Genomic DNA, 11,910 nt, shown 5'->3' with positions numbered 1-11,910 from the left:
AACTCTTAAAGAAAAAGGATACGCTTTCAATCCCCCATGTACAAGATGACATTCCACTGGGAGTCTGGGGGTCGACAGCAGTATGGTCAAGGCAGCGCAGGACATGAGGAAGAGGGGATTCAGTATCGAGGTACCGGCCAGAGGAGCGGACGGGCCTAACAGCATCACCAGTGAGGGACAACTACAACGAGTGCTGACGTGGAGGCGTGTGGGAGGGGAGCAGAATGCAGCCGGAGCCGTAGGAGAGGAGAAGGTACAACAAGCAGGGGACAGATTACAGGAATTCAAGCGACCTAATTCTAAGGATTCATAGATTATTTATAATAACGGGTATGGGGTATTTCCTAGGACTGAAATATGAGGTAGATATGAGGTAGGGTAGATGGATAACATCTATAGATGTCGGCTTAGCTAGCAAGGGTAGATGAATAACATCTATAGATGGCGGTTTAGCTAGCTAGGATAGATGGATAACATCTAGAGATGGCAGTTTAGCTAGCTAGGGTAGATGGATAACATCTATAGATGGCGGCTTAGCTAGCTAGGGTAGATGGATAACTTCTATAGATGGCGGTTTAGCTAGCTGGGGTAGATGGATAAGGGTAGACGGATAGCAACTATGGCTGGCTGGTTGGTTAGCATATTGCTTGGCCGGGTTGACCAAGAAATGTATAGTTAGCCAAACAGCATGTAACAAATCTGGCTAATTTGTTTTGGGGCTAAATACTCTTATTGTTTATAGGTTATAACCCAGCCTTGGATAGGGTCACCTGAGGATTAAGGCGAGTAACGTATTAAAAGGTACGCATAGTCTTATAGAGAGAAGACTATTCACAAGTTTTATGAGAAGACTACAGTGAATGAGTACCTTACCACGAAAATCCACGCTGACAGCTGTTTGTAGGCATTTATAAGAAACGTCTATGTGGACGACAAATAACACAAGGTATTGTTATATACGGCGTGTTATTTATATGTATAGCAGTATACATATGAAGCATAGCAAGTAACGACAAGATAGTCGTTAAAGATGCACAAAGGTAATAAGGGAGATGACCGAGTGTGTTTGGAAATAGTACTAAGTGAATCTGGATGTGAAAGTTGTGTGATTGTGAGATATGACACAAATGATTGAAATGTGGATAATAAATGGATTGAAATTAGTACTGTTAAGATTGACATTTTGATTGACATATGATATTAAACTGATTGGGATAATAGGATAAAAATGTGCTATAACATCCTGAGTGAAAGAGACCTGTCAGGGGACTAGCTCCAGTGTGAATGCGAGCTGAGTTTTCCAGTTTTGTATGAGAGAGTTCTTTGATCTATAATGTTATCCATGGGTTCTGTCCACCACCACCCATCGATCTACTGTTAGTTTGCACTGACAGGAGAAGCTGTTGAAAAGTTTGAGAGGGTAACAGCTGAGATGGGTAAGGGCTGAGATGCCCCTGAACACTGAGATTTCCTTGGGAACATGATATGCGTACCTGTCGTGCAGCTGCGTTGTGATTGTTGCTGTGTTGTGTAAGTGAAAAGCTAAATATTTATAATGTTATAAATGGATTCTGTATGGAGATATGAAAGAAGAGAATATCATTCCCAAATATGCTGATAAATAGAACTAGTATAAATATCTAAACCCCTGTATGAATAGAACACTAGCCTAGATGCGGAATTTGTGATGTAACACAAATGTATAATGGTTACTAGAGATAAAGTAACATAATATTGAGTATAATAGGTTATTATAATGATCTGATGAAGTAACAATAGAAAACTAATAATAATATTAATATATAACTTGCATACCCACACGTAGATGCATGTACTGTAAGTGGTGTAAAAAGTATTCTGATGAATGTTAAGAGTGGTCCCTTTATGGATCATTTGAGGTATGATAAGGTTAAAGCATTGTGTGGGACTTGACTTACCACTAACCAATAAAACTATAAATAGAACCAATGTCACACCCTGATCTGTTTCACCTGTCTTTGTGATTGTCTCCACCCACCTCCAGGTGTCACCTGTTTTCCCAATTATTCCCATGGTATTTATTCCTGTGTTCTCTGTTTGTCTGTTGCCAGTTCGTCTTGTCTTGTCAAGTCAACTAGCGTGTTTTTTCCATGCTCCTGCTTTTTCCAAGTCTCTATTTTTCTAGTCCTTCCGGTTTTGACCTTTGCCTGCCCTGACACTGAGCCCGCCTGTCTGAGCATTCAGCCTGCCCTGACCTCGAGCCTGCATGCCACTCTGTACCTCCTGGACTCTGACCGGGTTTATGATCTTTTTCCTGTCCACGACCTGTCTCTTGCCTGCCTCTTGTTTTATAATAAATATCAGAGACTCAAATCATCTGCCTCCCATATCTGCATTGGGGTCTCGCCCTGTATCGTTACAACCAATAAATGTTGAACATGATTTTCTGTTAATTCACCTTAAGGCTACAATTTATTATACTCCTGGTGGAGTTTCGTTGATATCCCAAATGATGAGATATTAAACCAATGAGTAAGCAGGCAAATTGAACCACTCCCCCAAGGACAAGCGGGCATCTGACACTGCCTCACACTCTATTTTGTCTCAGGTGCCAGAAACCTTAAGGATAGAACATTCAAATGACAGTGGACTGGGCAGTGCTAGCCCAGTTATAATAAATGTTTTTCTCTTCTGAATTGACCAATGTATTTATAAATTTGGCAGATTACATATGACTCTTAAAATAATAGACATTTAATAAGTGTTTAAGAAAGTGAATATCCAACAGAAATGTGAAGTACATTTATAGAGTAAATTTGATAGGTTAGACTAAAATGAAAAAATGCCTTCCAATATGGAGAAAGTTATCATGTTTGTTTTATTTTAAACCTTGCAGTAGGAGTAAAAGCAGAACATTGTTTGAGAGTGATCGGTATGTATTAGGAGTAGTGATTGAGAATGTTTTTTTTTCTACTGGAAAAAGTAGAAGGGTTTTAGTTGAAAGAAACAGATTATGGAGACTAGTGAAAGTAACAAAGTGAATGGTAATTGGATTTCAGATAGCATTCTAATAATGCAATATCTTAGTAATTTGAAGATTGGGACTGATATTAAATTAGAGGCTGCTCACTCTTCAAGTCATGGTCCTCTGCTCTCGTGTTTAAGTCATCTGTTGTTTGTGATTTAAGATAAGCTTCCTGTGGACAATAGATAGCTGCCAGCACACACTGAACTCAAACAGGCTGTAAGAGAGACAGTGGGGAAATTTGTGACAGAGGTATGAATCATTTAATTTATTTCTCAATTCTATAGTTTGGGTAGCACCACGGATTTAAGTAAGGTAATGTCATCTGAAACAATAATCTGTTTACATTATGTGGAACAGTGTCCAGTGATTTAACTTATCTAGGATAGGGGCCAGCATTCGTCATTTTGGATGAAAAGCATGCCCAAATTCAACTGCCTGCTACTCAACCCCAGAAGATAAGATATTTGAGATATTATTAGTAGATTTGGATAGAAAACACTCTGAAGTTTCTAAAACTGTTTGAATCATGTCTGTGAGTATAACAGAACTTATTTAGCAGGCAAAACGCCGGGGGACAAACCATTCAGATTTTTTGTCACTCTCTTTTTAATGGGTTTTCATCTGGAATCCAGATTTCTAAGGGACATTCTTGCAGTTCCTACCGCTTTCACTGGATGTCAACAGTCTTTAGAAATTGGTTGAGGTTTTTCCTTTGAGAAATGAAGAAGTAACACTGTTTAGAATGAGGCTCGAGGGAAGTGTACTCTTTGTTAGAGGCGCATGACCTGAAAGCTAGCTACACTTTGTTTTCCTCCGGTATTGAACACAGATCATCCCGTCTTCAATTTTTGCAATTATTTACGTTAAAAAATACCGAAAGTTGTATTACAAAAGTAGTTTGAAGGTAACTCTTAAGATATTTTGTAGTCACGTTGTGCAAGTTGGAACTGGTGTTTTTCTGGCTCCAACCCACCAAATAAATTGAAATTTTGGATATATGTCGACGGTATTAATCGAGCAAAAGGACCATTTGGGATGTTTATAGGACATATTGGAATGCCAACAAAAGACTCTCGTTAAAGGTAAGGCATGAATTATATTTTTATTTCTGCCATTTGTGTCGCGCCTGCATAGTTGAAATATGCTTTTCTCTCTTTGTTTACTGGGGTGCTATCCTCAGATAATAGCATCGTTTGCTTTTGCCACAAAGCCTTTTTGACATCTGACATGTTGGCTGGATTCACAACAAGTGTAGCTTTAATTTGGCATCTTGCATGTGTGATTTGATGAAAGTTTGATTTTTATAGTAATTTATTTGAATTTCCCGCTCTGCATTTTCACTGGCTGAGTATAGAGTATAGAGTATAGAATATTTTGATATAGAAGCTAAATTCTAAGTGCTTACATTAAAATGTAATGATTATTATCACACACGTGATAAGAGTATGGAATGTGATGGAACATTTATGTTGCTGCTTCTCTATTTACCAATTTCTATGTTCTATGGTTGCGCTTTTCTATAAACTAATTTCTGTGTTCATGCAAGTGACTGATTGAATGAATCCTCACTATCAGTGTCTGCAATTTGGCAGTACGCCCAGCACATACTTTAGAGAAAGGGATATCTCAGTTTCAAGGTTTCAGCTTAGAGAGAAGAAGCCTCATGAGGTAATGGTATGTCACATGCATGACCCAGTATTGATTGTTCATATGAATGGAGCAAACGTTAACATGATTAATTATGAATAAGCTAAATCATGCAAATATGACTTGTCTGCAGTATATGAGAGAACTAACGGGACTACCCCGTTAGAGCTCCTGACAGACGTTCAATATAGTGCATCAAGTTTGGTGGAACCTCTCCAGCGTGCTGATAATAAACAATGATTAATTTAAGACTGACTTCGAGTGTCCCTGTGTAAGAATTTCCACAACAGTCTACTTTTGTTTTTTATTGACATGTTGTACCCTGATGTTCATGGTTTGAATGTTTTTTTGTAACCGGTGTTACAATACCATCTTGATGTACAAAAATAATGCAACATGTGACTAATGACATTACTGTCGTGACATTGTATTAGTTAATGTGACGACTGTTGCTCATCGAATGATTAAAGGTTTCTAATTGTGTGATTAACTGAATCAAGCAATTATTAACTCATTAACCTGGGGCACCATGGGAAAATGTGTTTTATTGAGTTTCTATTTCCCAAATTAACTCAAAGAATATCAGAATATCGATTTTACAACTGTCGCTAATTAATCAGTTTCCTCTACAGTCTCATTCTGAATGTTGCATAATCCGGGAATCTTCACGGACCCGGGTCTCACCAATGAGTTCGTACCACACCAATCTTAGTTGAGTATTTTTTTACTAGAAAGCTAAAATGAATGGGAATTTGACAAACAAGATGAACCTCAAAAGGGCCACACGACAGTGTTATTGCTTGTCCCCAACCTTTTTCACCCTATCTATAGAGCCTCTAGCGCAGGCAATTAAACAGAGAGAACCTGGGGGGTATCACTGTGGGAGAAGAGGAACATATCATTGGACTGTTTGCAGACGATGTCGTAGTGTATTTGAATAAACCAGAGGCAAGTTTCCCTAAGCTGATGAATCTATTAGAGGAATATGGACATTATTCTGGATATAAATTGAATGTGCTTAAAAGGTAGATCCTGACATTTAACTATTCCCCTTCTCTAGAAATAGTATTAAGACCAAATCTGTTTTGAACTGGAATTCAAAATCAACTAAATACTTGGGTGTGATTTTAACCAAAAATACCTCAAAGATATATAAATCTAACTACGACCATATATACAGTGGGGCAAAAAAGTAGTTAGTCAGCCACCAATTGTGCAAGTTCTCCCACTTAAAACGATGAGAGAGGCCTGTAATGTTCATCATAGGTACACTTCAACTATGACAGACAAAATGAAAAAAAAAAAAAAAAAAAAAAAAACACATTGTAGAATTTTTTATTAATTTATTTGCAAATTATGGTGGAAAATAAGTATTTGGTCAATAACAAATGTTTATCTCAATACTTCGTTATATACCCTTTGTTGGCAAGGACAGAGGTCAAACGTTTTCTGTAAGTCTTCACAAGGTTTTCACACACTGTTGCTGGTATTTCGGCCCATTCCTCCATGCAGATCTCCTCTAGAGCAGTGATGTTTTAGGGCTGTTGCTGGGCAACACGGACTTTCAACTCCCTCCAAAGATTTTCTATGGGGTTGAGATCTGGAGACTGGCTAGGCCACTCCAGGACCTTGAAATGCTTCTTACGAAGCCACTCCTTCGTTGCCCGGGTGGTGTGTTTGGGATCATTGTCATGCTGAAAGACCCAGCCACGTTTCATCTTCAAAGCCGTTGCTGATGGAAGGAGGTTTTCACTCACAATCTCACGATACATGGACCCATCCATTCTTTCCTTTACACGGATCAGTCGTCCTGGTCCCTTTGCAGAAAAACAGCCCCAAAGCATGATGTTTCCACCCCCATGCTTCACAGTAGGTATGGTGTTCTTTGGAAGCAACTCAACAATCTTTGTCCTCCAAACACGACAAGTTGAGTTTTTACCAAAAAGTAATATTTTCGTTTCATCTGAGCATATGACATTCTCCCAATCTTCTTCTGGATCATCCAAATGCTCTCTAGCAAACTTCAGACGGGCCTGGACATGTACTGGCTTAAGCAGGGGGACACGTCTGGCACTGCAGGATTTGAGTCCCTGGTGGCGTAGTGTGTTACTGATGGTAGGCTTTGTTACTTTGGTCCCAGCTCTCTGCAGGTCATTCACTAGGTGGTTCTGGGATTTTTGCTCACCGTTCTTGTGATCATTTTGACCCCACGGGGTGAAATCTTGCGTGGAGCCCCAGATCGAGGGAGATTATCAGTTGTCTTGAATGTCTTCCATTTCCTAATAATTGCTCCCACAGTTGATTTCTTCAAACCAAGCTGCTTACCTATTGCAGATTCAGTCTTCCCAGCCTGGTGCAGGTCTACAATTTTGTTTCTGGTGTCCTTTGACAGCTCTTTGGTCTTGACCATAGTGGAGTTTGGAGTGTGACTGTTTGAGGTTGTGGACAGTTGTCTTTCACACTGATAACAAGTTCAAACAGGTGTCATTAATACAGGTAACGAGTGGAGGACAGAGGAGCCTCTTAAAGAAGAAGTTACAGGTCTGTGAGAGCCAGAAATCTTGCTTGTTTGTAGGTGACCAAATACTTATTTTCCACCATCATTTGCAAATAAATTCATTAAAAATCCTACAATGTGATCTTCTGGATTTCTTTTCTAATTTTGTCTGTCATAGTTGAAGTGTACCTATGATGAAAATTACAGGCCTCTTATCTTTTTAAGTGGGGGAACTTGCACAATTGGTGGCTGACTAAATGCTTTTTTGCCCCACTGTATTTAGATACCAAGAGAGATGTTGAGAGATGGGCCATACTACCAATGGATTTCATCTCCAGAATAGAAGTACTAAAGACGAATATTGTACCCAGACTGTTGTACTTATTAAAATCCCTTCCAATTATAATACCTCAAAGTCAGTTTAGAGTATGGGAGATTTATTTGGGATGGTAAGAGACCTAGGATTAGATATTGCACATTACAATTTAAGGATAAATGAGGGAGGGCATTCCCCAACCTGAGAGAATATCTCTATGCAACACAACTTAGATCCATAGTTTACTAGTGTGATAAAAGTTACAGTGCAAGATGGAAGGATATAGAGAAGAGCAGAACTGGAAAGCCAATCCAAACTTGGTGGGAGATACTATTTAAGACCTTGGAGGACATATTGGACCCAATAACAACATTCAAGTTAGATATTTGGTTTGATTTGGTCCAAAAACACAAATAGGATGATGAGATGTGCATATGATGTCAAATTTAAACCTGGCACATATGATCAAAGATTTAAACAGTGGGTTAATCAGGGTATAACGGAAATGTGTACTATCGTTGAGAATGGAGAAATGATGAGTTTTCAGGATTTTTTTAGATACTTACAATAAACCACGCACTATTGCAGAGGCAGTGTGTGGGGAGGCAGAGGCACAGGATCTTACAACAATACCTTCATCAGATAATTCTATGAAATTAAGAATTGATGCTATTGCTAGCAATCAAGGGGAAAATGAATGAACGACTCAAAAACTCCTCAGCTTATGCACTCAAAATGGATGTAAGCTGTGAAGGCCGAGATACCAATGCAGCTGGTGGCAAAAGAGCTGAGCGCATAACTCTAGGATATACTGCATCAGGTAACTTCAGTAAACTACATCGAAGTTCCACGTCTGTTTGCAAAACTGTGTGGAGGTAAGGGCTCAGAGCATGACAATTTGCTATTTCACACCAAGGCTGTCACGCCCTGACCTTAGAGCTTTTTATGTCTCTATTTTGGTTTGGTCAGGGTGTGATTTTGGTGGGCATTCTATGGTCTTTTTTCTATGTTTTTGTATTTCTTTGTTTTGGTCAGGTATGGTTCTCAATCGGGGACAGCTGTCTTTCGTTGTCTCTGATTGGGAACGATACATAGGTAGCTTTTTCCCACATAGTTTTTGTGGGTAGTTAATTTCTGTTTAGTGTTTTGCACCTTACAGGACTGTTTCGGTTATTCTCTTTGTTATTTTTGTTATCGTGTTCCGTTTTAAATAAAGCATGAACACTTACCACGCTGCGCTTTCGTCCGATGATTCCTCTTCCTCATCTTCAGATGACGAATACCGTTACAGAACTACCCACCACAAGCGGACCAAGCAGCGTGGTATGGAGGAGCAGAGGGTTCAGGACTCCTGGACATGGTAGGAGATATTGGACGGACAGGGACCCTGGACACAAGCTGGGGAATATCGCCGCACGAAAGAAGAACTGGAGGCAGCTAAAGCTATACGATATGAGGCAAGGCAGCGCAGCAGGCACGAGAGGCAGCCCACGGGGAGGTTGGCGGAGTCAGGCGATAGACCTGAGCCAACTCCCAGGTTCTTACTGGAAGCAGCATGGTACTGGTCAGGCACCGCGTTATGCGGTAAAGAGCACGGTGTCTCCAGTGCGCGCTCATAGCCCGGAGCGCTATATGCCAGCCCCTCGCAAGTGCCATGCAAGAGTGGGCAACCAGCCAGAGCGGATTGTGCCAGCTCAGCGCACTTGGTCTCCGGTGCGCCGTTTCGGCCCAGGGTATCCTGCGCCCGCTCTGCGTACTGTGTCTCCGGGGCGCTAGGACGGTTCAGTTGGTCCTCTGCCTGCGTTCCGCCCGTGCCAGGTGAAAGTGGGCATTGAGCCTAATGGAGAGGTGCGAGTGTTAAGCATCAGATTTCCAGTGCTGCCCCACAGCCCGGTTCGACCTGTGCCTGCACTCTGGAGGGGCCGGGCTAAAGTGGGCAGTCAGCCTGGAGGAGTGGTGCCAAGGCTGCACACCAGAGCTCCAGTGCTCCCCCACAGCCCGGTTCATCCGGTGCCTCCTCTACGCACCAGGCCTCCTGTAGGTCTCCTCCTTCCAGAGTCGCCCCCCAGTACGGACCCTCCAGCGACACCCTCCAGTCCAGACCCTCCAGTGTCGCCCTCCAGTCAGGAGCCTCCAATGACATCCTCCACTCCGGAGCCTCCAGTGTCGCCCTCCAGTCAGGAGCTTCCAGCGACGCCCTCCAGTCCGGAGCCTCCAGTGTCGCCCTCCAGTCCGGAGCCTCCAGAGGCGCCCTTCAGTCCGGGGCCCACAACGAGGGTGCCCAGTCCGGGGCCCGCAACGAGGGTGCGCAGTCCGGGGCCCACAATGAGGGTCCCCAGTCCGGGGCCCGCTACGAGGGTACCCAGTCTGGGGTCGGTGGCGAGGGTCCCCGCTCTAGAGGCGCTACATAAGTGGGCCAAGCCAGAGGTAGAGCGGAGTCTACGTCCCTCACCAGAGCCACCACCGCGGAGAAATGCCCACCCAGACCCTCCCCTTATAGGTTCAGGTTTTGCGGCCGGAGTCCCCACCTTTGGGGGGGGGGGGTACTGTCACGCCCTGACCTTAGAGATTTTTATGGCTCTATTTTGGTTTGGTCAGGGTGTGATTTGGGTGGGCATTCTATGTTCTTTTATTTCTATGTTTTTGTATTTCTTTGTTTTGGCCGGGTATGGTTCTCAATCAGGGACAGCTGTCTATCGTTGTCCCTGATTGGGAACCATACTTAGGTAGCTTTTTCCCACATGGTTTTTGTGGGTAGTTAATTTCTGTTTAGTAATTTGCACCTTAACCTGCACCTTGCAGGCTAGGATAAGGGTTAAAGTTAGGGTTAGGGTTCGGATTAGGATTAGGGTTAGGGTTAAATTTAAGGCTAGGATAAGGGTTAGGTTTAAGAGGGTTTATGTTTGCATTGGTGTCTAATCTTGGGTTGCACGGGCCTATTTCACCTCTGACCGGTATGGAGAAAGTGGGAGGACATGAGAGCGCCGAGAGCTCTGAGGGGTTAGGGTTAGGATTAGGGTTAGGGTTATGTTTAAAGGCTAGGATAAGGGTTAGGGTTAGGATTAGGGTTCGGGTAAGAGTTCAATTTAAGGCTAGGATAAGGGTTAGGGTTAGGGTTAGGGTTAGGGTTAGGGTTAGGGTTAGGGTTAGGGTAGGAGTAAGGGTTAAGTTTAAGGCTAGGATAAGGGTTAGTAGGGTTAGTAGTTAGGGTTAGGGTTAGGGTTAGGTTTAGGGTAAGGGTAAGGGTTAAGTTTAAGGCTAGGATAAGATTAGTCTGATGTCTGATGTGATTAGTGGGCGTGTCAACAAATGTCATTGAATTTCATAATTGACCCAGCCTTTGTTCCATTAGCATTAAGTGATTGGGGAGCTGGCACTAAGGGTCATCTGCCATGCTGTGATCTGGAGGTCTGGAGAGGGAGGAGAGGCATTGTCCCTGTGGGAGGTGAAAGTAGGGATAGTGCTGTTCCTCCATTGTTGTTGTGCCATATGCACACTGCTCTAAGGCCATTACAGGGCCTGCCAGCTTAATCAACTGAATTGCATGTGTGTGTGTGTGTGTGTGTGTGTGTGTGTGTGTGTGTGTGTGTGTGTGTGTGTGTGTGTGTGTGTGTGTGTGTGTGTGTGTGTGTGTGTGTGTGTGTGTGTGTGTGTAAGAGCGTGTGGGTGGGTGATTGGGTGTGGGTGCGTGCGTGTGTCTGTGTATGTGTGTGTGTGGGGGGGGGTGTATTTGTGTGTGTGTGCGTTCGTGCAAGTGGGTGTGTGCATGCGTGTGGGTGTGTGCATGCGCGTGTGTGGGTATTTGTGTGTGTGTGCATTTGTGTGCGTGTGATTGGGGGAGGATAGAGGATGGTGATGGTGTAACCTCTTGAACTACTAAATGAATCACATTCTGGCCCGTCTCTAAGGGATATGCAAAGGAGAAACCAGCAACGCTTTTAATCATTGATTTATATACTTAATTACAGTGTTACACTAGGCACAGATCAATCATGCTACTATATCCATACACACACACACACACACAGAGAGAGAGAGAGAGAGAGAGAGAGAGAGAGAGAGACACGTGTTTCAAAGGCTTTGGCAGAAATCCCTATGAAGTGCCAGTTGATGTGTAGGTGTCTGATGTAAGCACCCAGTGATGAGTCATAGGTGCATTACTAAACATCCAGAAACAGAAATGCTGTAACATTATATACAATAGTAACACTACATACAAGGACAAGACCAGAAATAGGCTTCTTGGTGTATAGTACTGTTTTCCATCTACAGTATATTGTGAGTTTTGTTGTTGCCTTTGTGTTTTCATGTTTCTCTTCAACGACTTTCACCGACAATGTTCTGCTCTAAGAGTGGAAGCTTGGTGTTGTAACAATCCCTGGGATGCACCATGTAAGCCATGGGGGAGGGGTTATTGTGCTTATCTACCAGCTAAACCCCATC

Source organism: Oncorhynchus kisutch, linkage group LG13 (assembly GCF_002021735.2).
Source record: "Oncorhynchus kisutch isolate 150728-3 linkage group LG13, Okis_V2, whole genome shotgun sequence".
Classification (NCBI taxonomy): Eukaryota; Metazoa; Chordata; class Actinopteri; order Salmoniformes; family Salmonidae; genus Oncorhynchus; species Oncorhynchus kisutch.
Note: the sequence above shows the minus strand (reverse complement) of the source record.